Source organism: Phyllobates terribilis, unplaced genomic scaffold (genome assembly GCF_046119375.1).
Source record: "Phyllobates terribilis strain yellow unplaced genomic scaffold, ASM4611937v1 Scaffold_415__1_contigs__length_1637097, whole genome shotgun sequence".
Taxonomy (NCBI): domain Eukaryota; kingdom Metazoa; phylum Chordata; class Amphibia; order Anura; family Dendrobatidae; genus Phyllobates; species Phyllobates terribilis.
Window position 1 is genome coordinate 821,535 of NW_027363175.1, and position 21,264 is coordinate 842,798.

Sequence of the window (21,264 nt, forward strand, 5' to 3'; positions counted from 1 at the left end):
TGGTCCTCCACACAGTACAATGCACTCCCCCATGGTCCTCCACACAGTACAATGCACTCCCCCATGGTCCTCCACACAGTACAATGCACTCCCCCATGGTCCTCCACACAGTACAATGCACTCCCCCATGGTCCTCCACACAGTGTAAGACACTCGCCATGGTTCTCCACTCAGTATAATGCATTCCCCCATAGTCCTGTACGCAGTATAATGCAGCCCCCCATAGGGTAAAATGCAGCCCCCCACCCGTAGGGTAAAATGCAGCCCCAGTCCTCCAGTATTATCAGTACACACTGATTTAAAAATAAATACATACTTACCGCTCCTCGTTCCCTGCTGCTTCAGTCTCTGCAGCTGATCACCTCAGCAGCTGCCAGCTCCACTGTCTGACACAGCGTGGCGCGTCATCATGCCGCTGCGTCAGACGCAGAGGAGGAATGATGGGAGAGGGAGTGTCACATGATGCTCCCTCCTCCAGGTTTTCGTGGGCCCCGGGCGAAAGAGTCTCAGCGGCCCCTTTAACACATCCAACCATTCATGATGCACAGATACAGCAGAGAAATTATAGATATAGATATAGTACAATGCCAAACATTTCACTGACTTCTTACATTTCATGAGTGATATCTATTGTAAATTCTACAATAGCTCAGAAACCGGTGAATCCTCACAGCGCACAGTGCAGACCGGACAATATAGTCCTCCATACAGTGTTATGGCACCACTATGTCCTCCATACAATATTATGGGCACCACATAGTCCTCCATACAGTATTATGAGCCCCATATAATGCTCCATACAAAATACTGGATCCCATATAATTCACCATAGAGAATACTGCCTGGTCCCCATGTAATGCCATATGCAGGCTGGACCCCATACAGAGGCTCCACAAGCCCGCTGCATCCCCCCGGGGCCCCCACAAGCCTGCTGCATCCCCCCGGGGCCCCCACAAGCCTGCTGCATCCCCCCACGGCCCCCACAAGCCCTGGACTGTACCTGCATCACCACCAGTAAAGGTATTGAAGTTTACCCTTGTGTGTGTGCCTGTACTTCCTCTGGGACCGTCCTGCCGTCTCCCTCCTGCTTCCACCATCTTTCTACACCTCTACACTGCCCTGAGGCCTGCTCCACCTGTGGGGAGCCGTCCCATCATAGCTGCCCCTAAAATCAGCCTCAGTGGACTGTCGCAGCGCTGGTAACCTCTTACCAGAATCCACAGGTGGCGTCACGACAATTTCCCCTATAAACATTCCCCCCTTTTGAGTGACCGGCCTTGGCCACGGACCGGGCCAGCCACCATGATATCCCCCGGCAACCAGAGGCCCGGCTGCCGAGTGCCCCACGGCCCTGGGGGCGAGTCACTATGCACAGTGGTTCATGAATTAATATTCACAGTGACCCTCCATCCTGCGATTAAAAGAGTCCGTACATTTGACACCTCCGTCTGACTCCCACAGTCTCCTCCGCACAGATTGATATTAAGATGGCCACCGCAATGGCATGGGGAGTGCAGCGGTGAGTCCAGAGCGCAACTCCTCGCTCTAAAATGCCCATCAGAAAGAAGAGGTCAGACATTTATTTTCTATGAGCGCTCTATTATCCTATTTATCAAACATCAGCACTACAAGAATCCATCCTGAGCTGTGCTGGGATCTTTGAACGTGGGCCCCCAGGAGGATCGGGCCCCTCATGGTGGAGCAGATCATACTCATTATAATCCATCACTGATAGAAGATACATAAACAACAATACAGGATGATTGTAAAACAGTGAGGTAATATTTTATTGAGCCACCAAACACACAATAAACATATCGAACAGTCCCAGCAAATACCTAATATGGTGCAAATTACAGAGTTTCACCCTTCCGCTGACTCGCCGGGATTAAAGCAGCTGCCAATCCGAGGGGCTTCTGGGGCTGACTACCCCCACCAATGGCATCCCCACCAAAGAGCACCAACAAAGAGGAGGTAACAACAAGCTTAGAAAGCAGACAGTCCATTGAGGTACGTGGCCAGGAGACCAGAAAGTTCCAACCTGGCTTCTCCGAACATATCCATGGAACTAGGTGACCGGAAGGTCCCGACTTGGCTTTTTCCGAGTATATTCACGAGTTCCAGGTGGCCGGAGTGTCCCAACCTGGCTACTCCAAACATCTCCATGGGACCAGGTGACTGGTGGGTCCCAACCTGGTTTTCCCAGATGTATCCATGGGTTCTGTGGTAGTCAATGGAGCAGATCTGTATTCCTCCAGCCAGGACTGTGGTCCCTTAAGCTGGCATCCTGTAGAAACCAAATCTGTGTCCCTCTTAATGGATTCATGGTGTTCTGTAGAGCTGTCCCATAGAGTGTTCCTGGCAGTGGTTTTGTAAAAAGACTCCTTTATGTAGCTCACAACTGTCCTTCTTCATGACTTCATCCACAGGTCAAGAGAAAGGGGTGGTGTTACTAATTCCCATTACTGGAGCATCCACAGTTCATCCCCCAATGTTGACTTGCAAACATTGCAAACATTGAAGGATAAACTATAAATTCCGAAACAATGCAAGTCAACAAATTGCATGGACTTATAAAATGGTAATCAACATATTTAGCAAACATCCATTGTTCAAAGAGCCTGCGTCCCTGTATTGCAAATATAACAGTACAATAAACCAGAAGAGTTGATATAAGAGGTAAATAACCATTTATCAATGAACAAATATCACCTCAACCTACAAGATGAGTCAACATTCGGACTCATGACAAAAGATCATGTGCGTTGACCAACCGAAGAAAGAAACACATAAATTCAATAGTTAATAATTCAGGCAATAGTCTATCATTCTGGGCCTATGGAATTTACATCTGGATAATTACGATTAAATGCTGTGTCGTCACAGGCCCCTTTAGTTTTAGGGACTGGCAGGGGTCCTTTACAGTAGCTCTCCCACTAGTTCATCCTTCTTTCCTTTACTCCGTTTCAATAAAATATTTGGAAATATACAAAGTAAAAACTCAAATATAATTTTTTTTCTTACATTAAAACTTGATTTTATTAAAATAAACCCCCAAAAAACAAGAACAAAAAAACTAAACCTGATTAACATCGCAAAGAACAACAACCCAAACTGTATAACGATCACATGATTTATCCGGCACGAAAAACAGCATCAAGAATAAAATAGTAAGAATTAACGGCAAAATTGTAGCTTTTGTTCATTTTGTCTCTATACTGCACGATAAACGCTGGAAAGAAAAAATATAAGAACCATTCCTGGGGTTTTGCCATTGAATGCTGGAAAAAATAAAAAAACATCAGCAGAATTGTTTTTTTATTAATCTCACGCAAAAGAAAAATGGAATAAAAATTATAAAAACTTTGTCTGTTCCCCAAAATGTTACCAGTGAATCCTATAGCTGCTCCGCATGGACCCAAACTGGTAAACTAAAAACTCCTGCATGCCCTGTGTGTGTGTGTATGTGTGTGTATGTATATATATATATACATACACATATATATATATATATACTCCTCTGTACTATATACACGGCAGAGCTCACACACCACAACACGCTCCGCTGCGGCACCACAAAAAGAGCGGACCTGGCTGCACACACACCTGCTCCTGTCACCTGTATACACAGTTGAAACCAGAAATTTACATACACTATATAAATGTTAGAACCCTCCTGTTTGTTTTTTCCATCTTGTGTTTTGCGGTCACAAGACCATCTGCCTTTATATTCCAGCTCCGCCGTTTTGGCTGTGTTGGACTTCAGTGTTGTTTGACTGCTTTGCTAGCCAGGTGCTTCTGTGCCTTTCTCTGTCAGTTCGCTTGGTCCTTCTGGGACCTCTAGTACCTTTTTGTCAGTTTATCTTTTTGTGTTCTGTAACAACTTCTCTGTTTAGGAGATTTCCCATTTTTGTTCCAGTCCTTAGTTCTTTTAAGGCCCCGTCACACTTAGCGACGCTGCAACGATCCCGACAACGATACGACCTGCCAGGGATCGTTGCTGCGTCGCTATGTGGTCGCTGGTGAGCTGTCAAACAGGCAGGCTCATCAATGATCAGGGGAGCAGCGACATCGTGGAAAGAATCTTTCCACGATGTTCTGCTCCTGGTTATCAGCCTGCTGAAGCAGGAGCAGGCTGGTAACCATGATAAACATCGGGTTACTAGGGGCACACGCGCACCTAGTAACCCGTTGTTTATCATGGTTACGAGCCTGCTAAAGTGAGCGGTAACCTCCCGCTCACTGTAGCAGAGTGGTGGAGGAGCGGGGTATATGCTGTAGCCTCTGCTGCAGCTACCACCTGTGCCCGCTGCTAAAGGGACATGAATATTCCCTCTGAGGCCTCTCCCATGGGCGTGGAGAAGACGGAATATTCATTCTCTTTAGTAGCGGGCACGGAGGAGCGCTGAGCCCCGGCTCCTGCTGTCAGTGCCCGCTGCTAAAGAGAAAGCATATTCACGCTTCTCCACGCCCATAGTCCCGGCGTGGAGAGGAGTGAATGTGCCGGCAGCAGCTCACCTGGGCTTCTGAGAGCGCGCGCAGCTCAGATGCCGACATGAGCTGCTGCAGACAGGACGCAGCGCTGGAGCAGAGGTGAGGAAGGAAGGTGAGTATTAGTGTTTATTGTTTTGTGTGCAGTGATTGGGGGGCTGAGGAAGCCACACATACCAGGATACTTGGATTGAGTAAGCCACACATACCAGGAATGAGGGATTAAGGAGGGCACACATACCAGGAATGGGGGATTGAGGAGGCCACACTTACCAGGATTTGGGGATTGAGGAGGCCACACATAGCAGGGATTAGGGGATTGAGGAGGCCACACATACCAGGATACTTGGATTGAGGAGGCCACACATACCAGGAATGGGGGATTGAGGAGGCCACACATACCAGGAATGGGGGATTGAGGAGGCCACACATACCAGGATTTGGGGATTGAGGAGGCCACACATACCAGGATTTGGGGATTGAGGAGGCCACACATACCAGGAATGGGGGATTGAGGAGGCCACACATACCAGGAATGGAGGATTGAGGAGGCCACACATACCAGGATTGGGGGGTTGAGGAGGCCACACATACCAGGATTGGGGGATTGAGGCCACACATACCAGGATTGAGGGGTTGAGGAGGCCACACATACCAGGATTGGGGGATTGAGGAGGCCACACATACCAGGATTGGGGGATTGAGGAGGCCACACATACCAGGATTGGGGGATTGAGGAGGCCACACATACCAGGATTTGGGGATTGAAAAGGCCACACATACCAGGATTGGGGGGTTGAGGAGGCCACACATACCAGGATTGGGGGATTGAGGGGGCCACACATACCAGGATTGAGAGGTTGAGGAGGCCACACAGACCAGGATTGAGGGGTTGAGGAGGCCACACATACCAGGATTGGGGGATTGAGGAGGCCACACATACCCGGATTGGGGGATTGAGGAGGCCACACATACCCGGATTGGGGGATTGAGGAGGCCACACATACCAGGATTTGGGGATTGAGGAGGCCACACATACCAGGATTGAGGGGTTGAGGAGGCCACACATACCAGGATTGGGGGATTGAGGAGGCCACACATACCAGGATTGGCGGATTAAGGAGGCCACACATACCAGGATTGGAGGATTGAGGAGGCCATACATACCAGGATTGGGGGATTGAGGGGGCCACACATACCAGGATTGAGAGGTTGAGGAGGCCACACAGACCAGGATTGAGGGGTTGAGGAGGCCACACATACCAGGATTGGGGGACTGAGGAGGCCACACATACCAGGATTGGGGGATTGAGGAGGCCACACATACCAGGATTGGGGGATTGAGGAGGCCACACATACCCGAATTGGGGGATTGAGGAGGCCACACATACCAGGATTGGGGGATTGAGGAGGCCACACATACCAGGATTTGGGGATTGAGGAGGCCACACATACCAGGATTGAGGGGTTGAGGAGGCCACACATACCAGGATTGGGGGATTGAGGAGGCCACACATACCAGGATTGGGGGATTAAGGAGGCCACACATACCAGGATTGGAGGATTGAGGAGGCCATACATACCAGGATTGGGGGATTGAGGAGGTCACACTTACCAGGATTGGGGGATTTAGGAGGCCACACTTACCAGGATTGGGGGATTGAGGAGGCCTCACATACCAGGGATTGTGGGATTGAGGGGGCCACACATACCAGGGATTGTGGGATTGAGGGGGCCACGCATACCAGGGATTGTGGGATTTGAGGGGGCCACACATACCAGGGATTGTGGGATTGAGGGGGCCACACATACCAGGGATTGGGGGATTGAGGAGGCTACACATACCAGGGATTGTGGGGGCCACACATACCAGGGATTGTGGGATTGAGGGGGCCACGCATACGAGGATGGGGAAATTTACCAGTAGCTGCTGCATTTCCCACCCTAGGCTTATACTCAAGTCAATAGGTTTTCCCATTTTTATGTGGTAAAATTAGGGGCCTCGGCTTATATTCGGGTCGGCTTATTTAAAATATACGGTATTTTAAAATCAGTGAGTACGTGGTGCCCATAATACTGCAGGACTGTGGCGTGCATTATACTATATGGGGGCTGCATTTTACCCTATTGGGTGTGTAATATACTGTATGGAGGACTATGGGGAGTGCATTATATTCTATGGAGGACCATGGGAAGTTCATTATACTATATGGAGGATTATGGGGGGCGCATTATACTATATGGAGGTTTATGGGGGGAGCATTATACTATATGGAGGATTATGGGGGCGCATTATACTATATGGAAGATTATTGGTGGTGCATTATACTATATGGAAGGCTATGTGGGGCCATTATAATATTTTGAGAGCTATGTGGGGGGCCATTATACTGTATGAAAGCAATTATACAGTGTGAATGTTTGTGTGGGGTCATTATACTGTTTGGAGGGCTGTGTGGGGGCCATTATACTGTTTGGAGGGCTGTGTGGGGCCATGAGAGTGTATGGAGGGCTCTGTGGGGTTCACAGTTGGGGGATTATACTGTGTTAGGGTCACCATACTTTGCCGTGGGAGTTGAAGTGGGGTACAATAGGGTCATTATACTGTGCATGTGGAGGAATGCACCATAGGAGTATCATACAGTTTGGGGGGCACTTTTGTTGGCATCATACTTTATGGGGGCAATGAAGGAGGAATCTACGACTTCAGAAGGAGGTAAATTTCTATGTAAAGGCTGGAAAGTTATGAGATCTGCTCTTCTGTGACACAGACAAATATTTATTTTTTGTAGGGGGGGGCCCAATTAGAGCTTCTGCTATGGGGCCCCATGACTTCTATGTACGCCCCTGGGTAAGAGGAGGTGTATGGCGTCGGAGATCGCGGTATGCGTAGGCACTGAACGCACTCTGCGATCTCCGGCGCCATACTTACATACTTACCTGACCGGTAAGAGCGTTGCCGTGGCGCCTCTCTTCAGCGGAGACCGGGGTGGAGTGAGACGTCGGATCGGCGCGTGCGCATAGAGCTATCCGGTGCCATTTTACTGAAGACACATTTACAGTGTGTCTTCAGCAAAATGGCGCCGGACAGCGCGGTGCTCTGGCGCCAGACAGCGCGGTGCTCTGTCGCCACACTCCTCCTCCGGCCTCCGGCAGAGAAGGACGCTGCAGCGCTGGAGTACAGAGAAGAAAGGTGAGTATAACTGTTTATTTTTTGGGGATGTGTGTATAGTGGGGGGGTGAGGGGTGCCACGCATACCGGGATTAGGGGAGCCATGCATACCAGAATAGGGATGAGGGGAGCCATGCATACCAGAATAGGGATGAGGGGTGACACGCATACCAGGATTGGGGATGAGGGGTGCCATGCATACCAGGATTGGGGATGAGGGGTGCGATGCATACCAGAATAGGGATGAGGGGTGCCACACATACCGGGATTGGGGATGAGGGGTGCCACGCATACCAGGATTGGGGATGAGGGGTGCCACGCATACCAGGATTGGGGATGAGGGGTGCCACGCATACCAGGATTGGGGATGAGGGGTGCCACGCATACCAAAATAGGGATGAGGGGTGACACGCATACCGGGATTGGGGATGAGGGGTGACACGCATACCGGGATTGGGGATGAGGGGTGACACGCATACCGGGATTGGGGATGAGGGGTGACACGCATACCGGGATTGGGGATGAGGGGTGACACGCATACCGGGATTGGGGATGAGGGGTGACACGCATACCGGGATTGGGGATGAGGGGTGCCACGCATAATGGGATTGAGGATGAGGGGAGCCACGCATATCGGGATTGGGGATGAGGGGAGCCACGCATATCGTGATTGGGGATGAGGGGTTCCACGCATAGCAGAATAGGTATGAGGGGTGCCACGCATACCAGAATAGGGATGAGGGGTGCCACGCATACCAGGATTGGGGATGAGGGGTGCCACGCATACCAGGATTGGGGATGAGGGGTGACACGCATACCAGGATTGGGGGTGAGGGGTACCACGCATACCAGAATTGGGGGGTGAGGGGTGCCACGCATACCGGGATTGGGGGTGAGGGGGGCCAGGCATACTGGGATTGGGGATGAGGGGTGCCACGCATACCGGGATTGGGGATGAGGGGTGACACGCATACCATGATTGGGGATGAGGGGTGCCAAGCATAATGGCATTGGGGATGAGGGGAGCCACGCATACCGGGATTGGGGATGAGGGGTGCCACGCATAATGGCATTTGGGATGAGGGGAGCCACGCATACCAGTTTTGGGGATGAAAGGTGCCACACATACCAGAATAGGGATGAGGGGTGCCACGCATACCAGGATTGGGGGTGAGGGGTACCACGCATACCAGAATTGGGGGGTGAGGGGTGCCACGCATACCGGGATTGGGGGTGAGGGGGGCCAGGCATACTGGGATTGGGGATGAGGGGTGCCACGCATACCGGGATTGGGGATGAGGGGTGCCACGCATACCAGGATTGGGGATGAAAGGTGCCACGCATACCAGAATAGGGATGAGGGGTGCCACGCATACCGGGATTGGGGATGAGGGGTGCCAAGCATACCAGGATTGAGGATGAGGGGTGCCACGCATACCAGGATTGGGGATGAAAGGTGCCACGCATACCAGAATAGGGATGAGGGGTGCCACGCATACCGGGATTGGGGATGAGGGGTGCCACGAATATCGGGATTGGGGATGAGGGGTGCCACGCATACCGGGATTGGGGATGAGGGGTGCCACGCATACCGGGATTGTGGATGAGGGGTGCCACGCATACCAGGATTGGGGATGAGGGGTGCCACGCATACCGGGATTGGGGATGAGGGGTGCCACGCATACCGGGATTGGGGATGAGGGGTACCACGCATACCAGAATAGGGATGAGGGGTGCCACACATACCGGGATTGGGGATGAGGGGTGCCACGCATACCGGGATTGGGGATGAGGGGTGCCACGCATACCAGGATTGGGGGTGAGGGGTACCACGCATACCAGGATTGGGGGGTGAGGGGTGCCACGCATACCGGGATTGGGGGTGAGGGGGGCCAGGCATACTGGGATTAGGGGTGCCACGCATACCGGGATTGGGGATGAGGGGTGCCACGCATACCAGGATTGGGGATGAAAGGTGCCACGCATACCAGAATAGGGATGAGGGGTGCCATGCATACCGGGATTGGGGATGAGGGGTGCCACGCATACCGGGATTGGGGATGAGGGGTGCCACGCATACCAGGATTGGGGATGAGGGGTGCCACACATACCAGGATTGGGGATGAGGGGTGCCACGCATACCAGGATTGGGGATGAAAGGTGCCACGCATACCAGAATAGGGATGAGGGGTGCCACGCATACCGGGATTGGGGGTGAGGGGTGCCACACATACCGGGATTGGGGGTGAGGGGAGCCACGCATACCGGGATTGGGGATGAGGGGTGCCACGCATACCGGGATTGGGGATGAGGGATAGGGTGCCATGCATACCAGGATGAGGGATACCATACACACCAGAATAGGGATGAGGGGTGCCACGTATACCAGGATTGGGGGTGAGGGGTGCCACGCATACCAGGATTGGGGGGTGAGCGGTGCCACGCATACCAGGATTGGAGGGTGAGGGGTGCCACGCATACCAGGATTGGGGGTGAGGGGTGCCACGCATGCCAGGATTTGGGGGGTGAGGGGTGCCACGCATACCGGGATTGGGGGTGAGGGGTACCACGTATACCGGGATTGGGAGTGAGGGATAGGGTGCCATGCATACTAGGATGAGGGATACCATACACACCAGGATAGGGATGAGGGGTGCCATGTATACCAGGATTGGGGATGAGGGGAGCCACGCATACCGGGATTGGGGATGAGGGGAGCCACGCATACCGGAAATGGGGATGAGGGGAGCCACGCATACCGGAAATGGGGATTAGGGGTGCCACGCATACCGGGATTGGGGATGAGGGGTGCCACACATACCAGGATTGGGGATGAGGGGTGCCACGCATACCAGGATTGGGGATGAGGGGTGCCACGCATACCAGAATAGGGATGAGGGGTGCCACACATACCGGGATTGGGGATGAGGGGTGCCACGCATACCAGGATTGGGGGGTGAGGGGAGCCACGCATATCAGGATTGGGGGGTGAGGGGAGCCACGCATACCGGGATTGGATGGTGGGGACAGGATGGGGGCAGCACATACCAGCATGGGAAACCATATACCAATAAAAATGCTCACCACCCGGGCGTAGAACGGGTTCAATAGCTAGAATATATATATATATGTGTGTATTATATACACGGCAAAGCTCACACACCACAACACCCACAGCAGAGGAACTGGCTGCACACACACCTGCTCCTGTCAGTGCTGTGAGCGCCCCTCATATCGCTGCTGGCTCCGCCCCTCATGTCGCTGCTGGCTCCGCCCCTCACATCGCTGCTGGCTCCGCCCCTCATGTCGCTGCTGGCTCCGCCCCTCATGTCGCTGTTGGCTCAGCCCCTCATATCGCTGTCTCCGCCCCTCACATCGCTGCTGGCTCCGCCCATCAGCCGCTCACAGTCCTCAGCAATATGGAGACATCCGCGCTGATCAGAATCCTTGGGGGCGTGGCCTGTCACTGTAGTCACACAAGGGTTGTCATGGAGATCTCAAGGGAAGGCAGGTGGGCGGGGCTTAGAGCAGGAAGTAGAAGCCGTGCAGTGTGATTGGCTCCTTACCTTCTGCCAGTAATGGAGCAGATATATGGCTCCTATATAATGGAGGGGGCTCAGGAGGGGTTCCCCACCCTAAAGGTCAGGGGATAAATAATACTGGACATGAGCGAGGGCAGGAGGACATTATTCTATATTGTAAGAAATCTGATTTCTTCTTTCCTCACAGTTTTTCCTGTGCAAGGCCACATGTATTGTGCGATAATCTGTGAATATGGGGGGATCTGCTCCTCACATCCACATCAATCCCCCCACATCTGAGCTCTCCCTTACAGGGGTCTTCTGCTCTGCACATTGATGCCGTATCCATGGAGATGACATCATGGCCGGTACATGCGGATCTCCCCGATGGGACCCTCATGTATCTGGAGGACGAGGCACTGCTGCTCCTCGGGGAGAGGGGGCACAATTCCTGTACACATGATACAGGGGCTTCTGCCATCTCTGGGCTGAGAATAATGCTGGCAGCGCGCAGTCTACATGATGTGAGGATTACAAGTCTGCAGTCACAGAGAGTCACACAGATGACTGCAGCCTTCAGCTTCACACCGGACAATCCCTTTAAATACATGTATATTGGTCTAAAAAGACTTTTTACTATTTCTCTTCATGTAATATTTGCTCTGTTCGGCCTTTACCAGCTTTTTGTTTCCCAGCAGCACATTGATGGCTGCAGAATGAGTTAACTTGAGATTCAGTCAGTGAGCTCCTTATGATGTGGAGTTTCCAGCGCTTTTATTTCTGCGATGATTTATGACTGCATCAGAGATCAGCCCAACTTTCATGCTGGTCTGTGAACATAATCAGCACAGAGAAGGTCAGAATGAGCTCACTGATAAATTCTCAGTGAGCTCATTCTGAAACTAGCAATGCAAAGGAAATAAAAAAGCCAAATTGTTTATGAAACGTTATTGAAAAAATATTTGTATGTATATATTTAGTGTCCATATCCTTAGTACCAGCACAGCTGAGGGTTTGGTACAATCAGGGACGTACATAGGAATCATGGGGCCCCATAGCAGAAGTTCTAATTGGGCCCTCCCCAACAAAAAAATGTAAATAATTGTCGGGGTCACAGAAGAGCAGATCTCACAACCTTCCAGCCTTTACATAGTAATTTTCCTCCTGCTGAAGTCCTAGATCCCTTTTTCATTGCCCATAAAGTGTGGTGCCAACAAAAGTGCCCCCCAAACACGGTATGATACCCCCATGGTGAATTCCTCCATATGCGCAGTATAATGACCCTACTGTACCCGACCTCAACTCCCAGGGTAAAGTATGATCCCCCAACTGCCCCACACCTCTCCACACTCCATAGAGTATAATGCACTCGCCATGGTCCTCCACACAGTATAAGACTTTCGCCATGGTCCTCCACACAGTATAAGGCACTCGCCATGGTCCTCCACGCAGTATAATACACTCCCCATGGTCCTCCATGCAGTATAATGCACTCCCTCGTGGTCCTCCACGCAGTATAATGCACTCCCTCGTGGTCCTCCACGCAGTATAATGCACTCCCACGTGGTCCTCCACACAGTACAATGCACTCTCTGTGGTCCTCCACACAGTATAATGCACTCCCCCATGGTCCTCCACACAGTATAATGCACTCCCCCATGGTCCTCCACACAGTACAATGCACTCCCCCATGGTCCTCCACACAGTACAATGTACTCCCCCATGGTCCTCCACACAGTATAAGACACTCGCCATGGTCCTCCACACAGTATAATGCACTCCCCCATGGTCCTCCACACAGCACAATGCACTCCCCCATGGTCCTCCACACAGTACAATGCACTCCCCCATGGTCCTCCACACAGTACAATGTACTCCCCCATGGTCCTCCACACAGTACAATGTACTCCCCCATGGTCCTCCACACAGTATAAGACACTCGCCATGGTTCTCCACTCAGTATAATGCACTCCCCCATGGTCCTCCACACAGTATAAGACACTCGCCATGGTCCTCCACACAGTATAATGCACTCCCCCATGGTCCTCCACACAGCACAATGCACTCCCCCATGGTCCTCCACACAGTACAATACACTCCCCCATGGTCCTCCACACAGTACAATGTACTCCCCCATGGTCCTCCACACAGTATAAGACACTCGCCATGGTTCTCCACTCAGTATAATGCATTCCCCCATGGTCCTGTACGCAGTATAATGCAGCCCCCCATAGGGTAAAATGCAGCCCCCCCCACCCGTAGGGTAAAATGCAGCCCCAGTCCTCCAGTATTATCAGTACACACTGATTTAAAAATAAATACATACTTACCGCTCCTCGTTCCCCGCTGCTTCAGTCTCTGCAGCTGATCACCTCAGCAGCTGCCAGCTCCACTGTCTGACACAGCGTGGCGCGTCATCATGCTGCTGCGTCAGACGCAGAGGAGGAATGATGGGAGAGGGAGTGTCACATGATGCTCCCTCCTCCAAGTTTTCGTGGGCCCCGGGCGAAAGAGTCTCAGTGGCCCCTTTAACACATCCAACCATTCATGATGCACAGATACAGCAGAGAAATTATAGATATAGATATAGTACAATGCCAAACATTTCACTGACTTCTTACATTTCATGAGTGATATCTATTGTAAATTCTACAATAGCTCAGAAACCGGTGAATCCTCACAGCGCACAGTGCAGACCGGACAGTATAGTCCTCCATACAGTGTTATGGCACCACTAAGTCCTCCATACAATATTATGGGCCCCACATAGTCCTCCATACAGTATTATGAGCCCCATATAATGCTCCATACAAAATACTGGATCCCATATAATTCACCGTAGAGAATACTGCCTGGTCCCCATGTAATGCCATATGCAGGCTGGACCCCATACAGAGGCCCCACAAGCCCCCCACAAGCCTGCAGCATCCCCCCCAGAGCCCCCACAAGCCCGCAGCATCCCACCCCAGAGCACCCACAAGCCAGCAGCATCCCCCCCAGAGCACCCACAAGCCCGCTGCATCCCCCCAGGGCCCCCACAAGCCTGCTGCATCCCCCCGGGGCCCCCACAAGCCTGCAGCACACACCCCCAGAGCCCCCACAAGCCTGCAGTATCCCCTCAAGGGCCCCCACAAGCCCACAGCATCCCCCCCAGGGCCCCCACAAGCCCACAGCATCCCCCCCAGAGCCCCCAGAAGCTCACAGCATCCCCCCAGTGCCCCCACAAGCTCACAGCATCCCCCCCAGAGCCTCCACAAGCCCGCAGCATCCCCCCAGAGCACCCACAAGCCCGCAGCATCCCCCCCCAGAGCACCCACAAGCCCACAGCATCCCCCCAGGGCCCCACAAGCCCGCAGCATCCCCCCCAGAGCACCCACAAGCCCACAGCATCCCCCCAGGGCCCCACAAGCCCACAGCATCCCCCCAGGGCCCCACAAGCCCGCAGCATCCCCCCCAGGGCCCCACAAGCCCACAGCATTCCCGCCCCAGAGCCCCCACAAGCCCACAGCATCCCCCCCAGGGCCCCACAAGCCTGCAGCATCCCCCCAGAGCACCCACAAGCCCACAGCAACCCCCCAGGGCCCCACAAGCCCGCAGCATCCCCCCAGGGCCCCACAAGCCCACAGCATTCCCCCCCCAGAGCACCCACAAGCTCGCAGCATCCCCCCCCAGAGCCCCCACAAGACCGCAGAATCCCCCTTAGGGCCCCCCTAAGCCCGCAGCATCCCCCCCCAGAGCCCTCACAACCCCGTTGCATCCCCTTAGGGCCCCCACAAGCACGCATTATCCCTGCATTATTCCCCACAGCCCCCTAAGATCTCCACAAGCATTAATTAACCCCACCAGACTGCCCTCCAGCATTAACCCCCCCAAATCCCTCACTCACAAGTATTAAGCCCCCTCACCCGAAAAAAAACAAGAAGAAAAGACATCAGACCAGCAATTAATAGAACAATCTCCTGTTTCTCAGCTTAGGATACTGACCTCCTCCTGCAACTTCACCGGCAGCTCTGTCTCTGCATGAGACTCTGGCGTCTGGTGCTGAACTAGAACAAGCCCCCGGAAATGACATCACACCTGGAAGGATCCCATACATTCTAGCGTCTAGGGCACGGGAAGAGGTAAGTATTGTGCCGGCCGGGGCCCTGAGCAGGCGGGGGGGGGCCCATAGTGCGCCGGGATGCAAAATGGTGAGTAAGCCCCCCGCCTGCTCAGGGCCCCGCCTCTTGCCTGGGTGCAGGAGGGGGACCCAATGCGGGGGTACACAGTGTAGGCGACTGCTATGGGCCCCCCCTGCTCACGGGCCCCATAGCAGTCGCGTGGCCTGCCGCCATTGGCGGGACGCCACTGGGTACAATGGTGTCTGGCCTGGACAATCCTCTGTAAGGGAAACCAAGTCCAAACTGATAGATTTTCCCTGCACTGATACATTGTAGCAAACGGTCAGGACAGGAGGGGGATCGTCTAGACTGAATACCATTGTAATAAATGCTCCGCTCCTGTCAGGATTAGATTTTTTTCAGGTTCTGGATATAAACAAGAATGATTTTATTCTCAGACAACAAGCAGAGATCTTACAAATGGTAGAAAAGTGGAATAATCCTTCATTGCAGAGAGGAGAACTTTCCTCCTGTATCCGGCGGATCGTCCTGTGGCTGAGAACAGTCTTTGCGGAGCGATTCCTCCCTATGAGGGGAACGTCGGCGCGGTGGAGCTGCTGTATCAGCCACGGAGGGGAATGAAGAGCAAGAAAGATTTATCCCTCATCCTGGAGGATCCGGAACTGAAGACTGCGGAGATCAAAGCTGAAGGTGAAGCCACATGTGATCTGTATACATCGGCAGAGGGGTCGTCACATGAGGAAATCCCCCCATATATATGGAGATGGCGATCTGTGGGGGCCGGACACAGAATGGGTGTGTGGTGTACCCAAAGAGAACACTAAGTCAGCACAGGAGCTGTGTACACAAAACGGAAGCATTCTGCAAAGTTACTTTATTCTCTTTATCCCCTTCCCGACATCCGCAGAATTTAAGTGTCGCAATTCCAATGAGTTGTGGATTTTTGGTTCAAGTTGCCCAACGGGACCAAAAAATAATGTGATAGAAAAGGATTAAAATTGAAATTTATATATATAAAAAAAATCCTTTGAAATTTCCTACCTCCATTTGTCAATACAAAGCAAGACTAAAAGATTATATATATATATTTATTTATTTAGTATTGACACACTGACAAAAAGTCCGATCTATCAAATCATAAATATATTAACCCCTACAGCAAATGCCCAACAGCAAAGATAATCTAAACACCCAATTTTTTTTTCTTTTGGGGTAATTTTACCTCCCAAAAAATGCATCAAAAAGAGATGAAAAGTTTGTAGACAGCAGAGAATGGCATCAATAACCCCCGCAGGTCGGCGAGCAGAAAGCGAACCTCGCCCAGATTCATCAGCAGAAGCATGGAACAAATGCCGGGTCTCACAAAATGGTGGCACAATACCGGGTTATTTATTACTGTTTGGTGACACCATAATACGGCAATTCTGGCTTCTTCATTTATTTTTCCGCTATTTAACGTGCGGTTTAAATAATTTGGGCTTTGATAGGTCGGACTTTTACAGACATGACAATATAAAATGTTTCTTTTTTAATTTATTTTTTTTTACCTCAGGAAAAAGGGGTGATTTAACATTTTTGTTTATTTTTTTTCCTTTGTAAAACTTTTTTCTTTTTTTTTCCATTTTTACTTTATTTTTTTATGTCCCCTTAGGGCACTTGAACCTGCAATCTCTTGACTGCTTATTCTATATACAGTAATCCTCTAGTAATGCAGTATACAGTTTATAAGATTAAGTCCAGACTGTGGATGAACTTCACAGGAGTACCAAGATGGCAGCCATGCAGGCCTTCACCATTCCCCTGACTGCCATTGTCATCCATTTCCTGGCGATGGCGCAATTTAAATGCCGCTGTTGGCTCAGGTGGCCACAGTCTACTCAAGTCGCTGCTGTCGGCTCAGGTCACCGCTGTTCTGGGCTGGCTGGCAAATTGCACACAGTAGCAACCCATCCTTACTGAGTTTTATCTGTGGCTGATTCATAAAGTGAGTAAAGGTTACAAAGCTTTAAAAAGATAAAGCCGGTGTTATGATGTAATAGTTGAGGTCAAATGCCGACTAGATTCTCATCCACTTCTATCAGTGGGCAACTCACATAGGTGTCTGAGACTCTAGTCAGCATGTGACCAGGCTCGGACTGGCCTGCTGGGGAATTCCCCGGTGGGCTCCACTGCAGGGCCAGCAGTGACAAGAGAAGGAAGGCTCCTCCCACTCCTACCCTAGCACAGCTATGCACTTGTCTATATATCGTATGATGTGTGTGTGTGGTGGGGACTTGTCTATATACTGTATGCTGTGTGTGTGTGGTGGGGACTTGTCTATATACCGTATGCTGTGTGTAGGGGACTTGTCTATATACCGTATGCTGTGTGTGGGGGACTTGTCTATATATCGTATGCTGTGTGTGGGGGACTTGTCTATATATCGTATGCTGTGTGTGGGGGACTTGTCTATATACCGTATGCTGTGTATGGGGGACTTGTCAATATACCGTATGCTGTGTGTGGGGGACTTGTCTATATACCGTATGCTGTGTGTGGGGGACTTGTCTATATACTGTATGCTGTGTGTAGGGGACTTGTCTATATACCGTATGCTGTGTGTGGGGGACTTGTCTATATATCGTATGCTGTGTGTGGGGGACTTGTCTATATACCGTATGCTGTGTATGGGGGACTTGTCAATATACTGTATGCTGTGTGTGGGGGACTTGTCTATATACCGTATGCTGTGTGGGGGGGACTTGTCTATATACCATATGCTGTGTATGGGGGACTTGTCTATATACCATATGCTGTGTGGGGGGGACTTGTCTATATACCGTATGCTGTGTGTGGGGGACTTGTCTATATACTGTATGCTGTGTGTGGGGGACTTGTCTATATACCGTATGCTGTGTGTGGGGGACTTGTCTATATACCGTATGATGTGTGGGGGGGACTTGTCTATATACCGTATGATGTGTGGGGGGGACATGTCTATATACCGTATGCTGTGTGTGGGGGACTTGTCTATATTCCGTATGCTGTGTGTGGGGGACTTGTCTATATACCGTATGCTGTGTGTCGGGGACTTGTCTATATACCGTATGCTGTGTGTGGGGGACTTGTCTATATACCGTATGCTGTGTGTGGGGGACTTGTCTATACACCGTATGCTGTGTGTGGGTGACTTGTCTTTATACCATATGCTGTGTGTCGGGGACTTGTCTATATACCGTATGCTGTGTATCGGGGACTTGTCTATATACTGTATGCTGTGTGTGGGGGACTTGTCTATATACCGTATGCTGTGTGTGGGGGACTTGTCTATATACTGTATGCTGTGTGTGGGGGACTTGTCTATATACTGTATGCTGTGTGTGGGGGACTTGTCTATATACCGTATGCTGTGTATGGGGGACTTGTCTATATACCGTATGCTGTGTGTGGGGGACTTGTCTATATACCGTATGCTGTTTGTGGGGGACTTGTCTATATACAGTATGCTGTGTGTGGGGGACTTGTCTATATACTGTATGCTGTGTGGGGGACTTGTCTATATACCGTATGCTGTGTGTGGGGGAACTTGTCTATATACCGTATGCTGTGTGTGGGGGACTTGTCTATATACTGTATGCTGTGTGTGGGGGACTTGTCTTTATACCATATGCTGTGTGTGGGGGACTTGTCTATATACCGTATGCTGTGTTTGGGGGACTTGTCTATATACCGTATGCTGTGTGTGGGGTACTTGTCTATATACTGTATGCTGTGTGTGGGGGACTTGTCTTTATACCATATGCTGTGTATGGGGGGCTTGTCTATATACCGTATGCTGTGTATGGGGGACTTGTCTATATACCGTATGCTGTGTGTGGGGGACTTGTCTATATACTGTATGCTGTGTGTGGGGGACTTGTCTATATACCGTATGCTGTGTGTGGGGGACTTGTCTATATACCATATGCTGTGTGTGGGGGACTTGTCTGTATACCATATGCTGTGTGTGGGGGACTTGTCTATATACCGTATGCTGTGTATGGGGGACTTGTCTATATACTGTATGCTGTGTGTGGGGGACTTGTCTATATACCGTATGCTGTGTATGGGGGACTTGTCTATATACTGTATGCTGTGTGGGGGGGACTTGTCTTTATACTATATGCTGTGTGTGGGGGACTTGTCTATGTACCGTATGCTGTGTATGGGGGACTTGTCTATATACCGTATGCTGTTTGTAGGGGACTTGTCTATATACTGTATGCTGTGTGTGGGGGACTTGTCTATATTCCGTATGCTGTGTGTGGGGGACTTGTCTATATACCGTAAGCTGTGTGTGGGGGACTTGTCTATATACCGTATGCTGTGTATGGGGGACTTGTCTATATACTGTATGCTGTGTGTGGGGGACTTGTCTATGTACCGTATGCTGTGTATGGGGGACTTGTCTATATACCGTATGCTGTGTGTAGGGGACTTGTCTATATACTGTGTGTGGGGGACTTGTCTATATACCGTATGCTGTGTGGGGGACTTGTCTATATACTGTATGCTGTGTGTGGGGGACTTGTCTATATACCGTATGCTGTGGGGGGGGGACTTGTCTATATACCGTATGCTGTGTGTGGGGGACTTGTCTATATACCGTATGCTGTGTGGGGGGGACTTGTCTATATACCGTATGCTGTGTGGGGTGGACTTGTCTATATACTGTGGTCACTGCATTCTGAGTCTTCTATCCTTTGGATTACGAGCTCGGAGAGATGAGACACAGGACAGGGTGTGTGTCAAACAAACTCTAAACTTTATTACAAAGCATGGGTTTTATATCCACCCTGAAGGCAGGAAACGGATTTACCATATATGGTTTGATTATACAATTTTAGCACACAAAGACTGATTTCTATTCTCGTGCTTGTGTTGAAACATTCAATCGGACACATTTGATTAGACACATTTAATCAGATACATTCTGATGACTAGCAAGGACGCATTATTGATTCAAGAAGGAACATTCACTGCTGGTGTTATTTTGACCTAAAGTAACTTTCAGACTCATATAGCATAGATGGGGTCTTTGAATTTGAGAGGCCTCATCTTCTGTTATAACATTCCATCCTTTTGTTCCTTCATTTATCAATATGTTTCTCTATATTTTCTTTTAGTACACCGCTGAATACACATTAGAAAAAGCTTAAAAACCAAATAAACCGCAAGACACATTAGCAAAACCTGTAAAATAGCTTGCACTATACCAGCCAACCACCCACCGATACCTTTAAACCAATTAGCAGGATTTAGAAAGGAAAAGGTGTTTGCCCACCAGGAATCCTGGTTCTTAAGGTTGGCCTCATCATAAAGCTTCCTTAATTTTACAACGTCCTCTAACTTATGTTTCAGCGTCAATACACTAGAATTGTCTACATACTGACAGCATGCGGGCCCTATTATCTGGCACATCCCTCCTTGTGCTGCTGTTAAATAATCTAGTACAAGGGTATGTTGGTTCGTGACAATAATCAATTGATTCTGTACTGCAAGAGATCCGTTAACTACTTCTAAAATATCCCAAATCTGATCATCAAGATAGTCCGTAGCTTCTACTAATTTATCCCACATTTGTGTCAACATAGGGTATATAAACAATGCACTGAAAAATTTGTTTACCCCTCCCATTTGAACTATATGGGGTCTCCCACTTGGTCTTTCTTTATTGTCTGCTGATCGCTTATGCAGTGTATGTTTTGGGATAGACAAAGGATCTAGCTGGTCTGGAGTAACAATATAAGTTGCGGGTGTCAATCTGGCTAAAGTACAAGTTCCTGTTACTCCTACTGGGAGCCACTTGAAAGCCTTGTCTCCACATACCCAATCCATGGATAAGGGGAGATTCCATAATGCTGAATGTTGCAGTATTAGACGGTGAACTAAATCAACAAACTTAGAGACATTTGACATCATACACCACCCAGGCACTTGA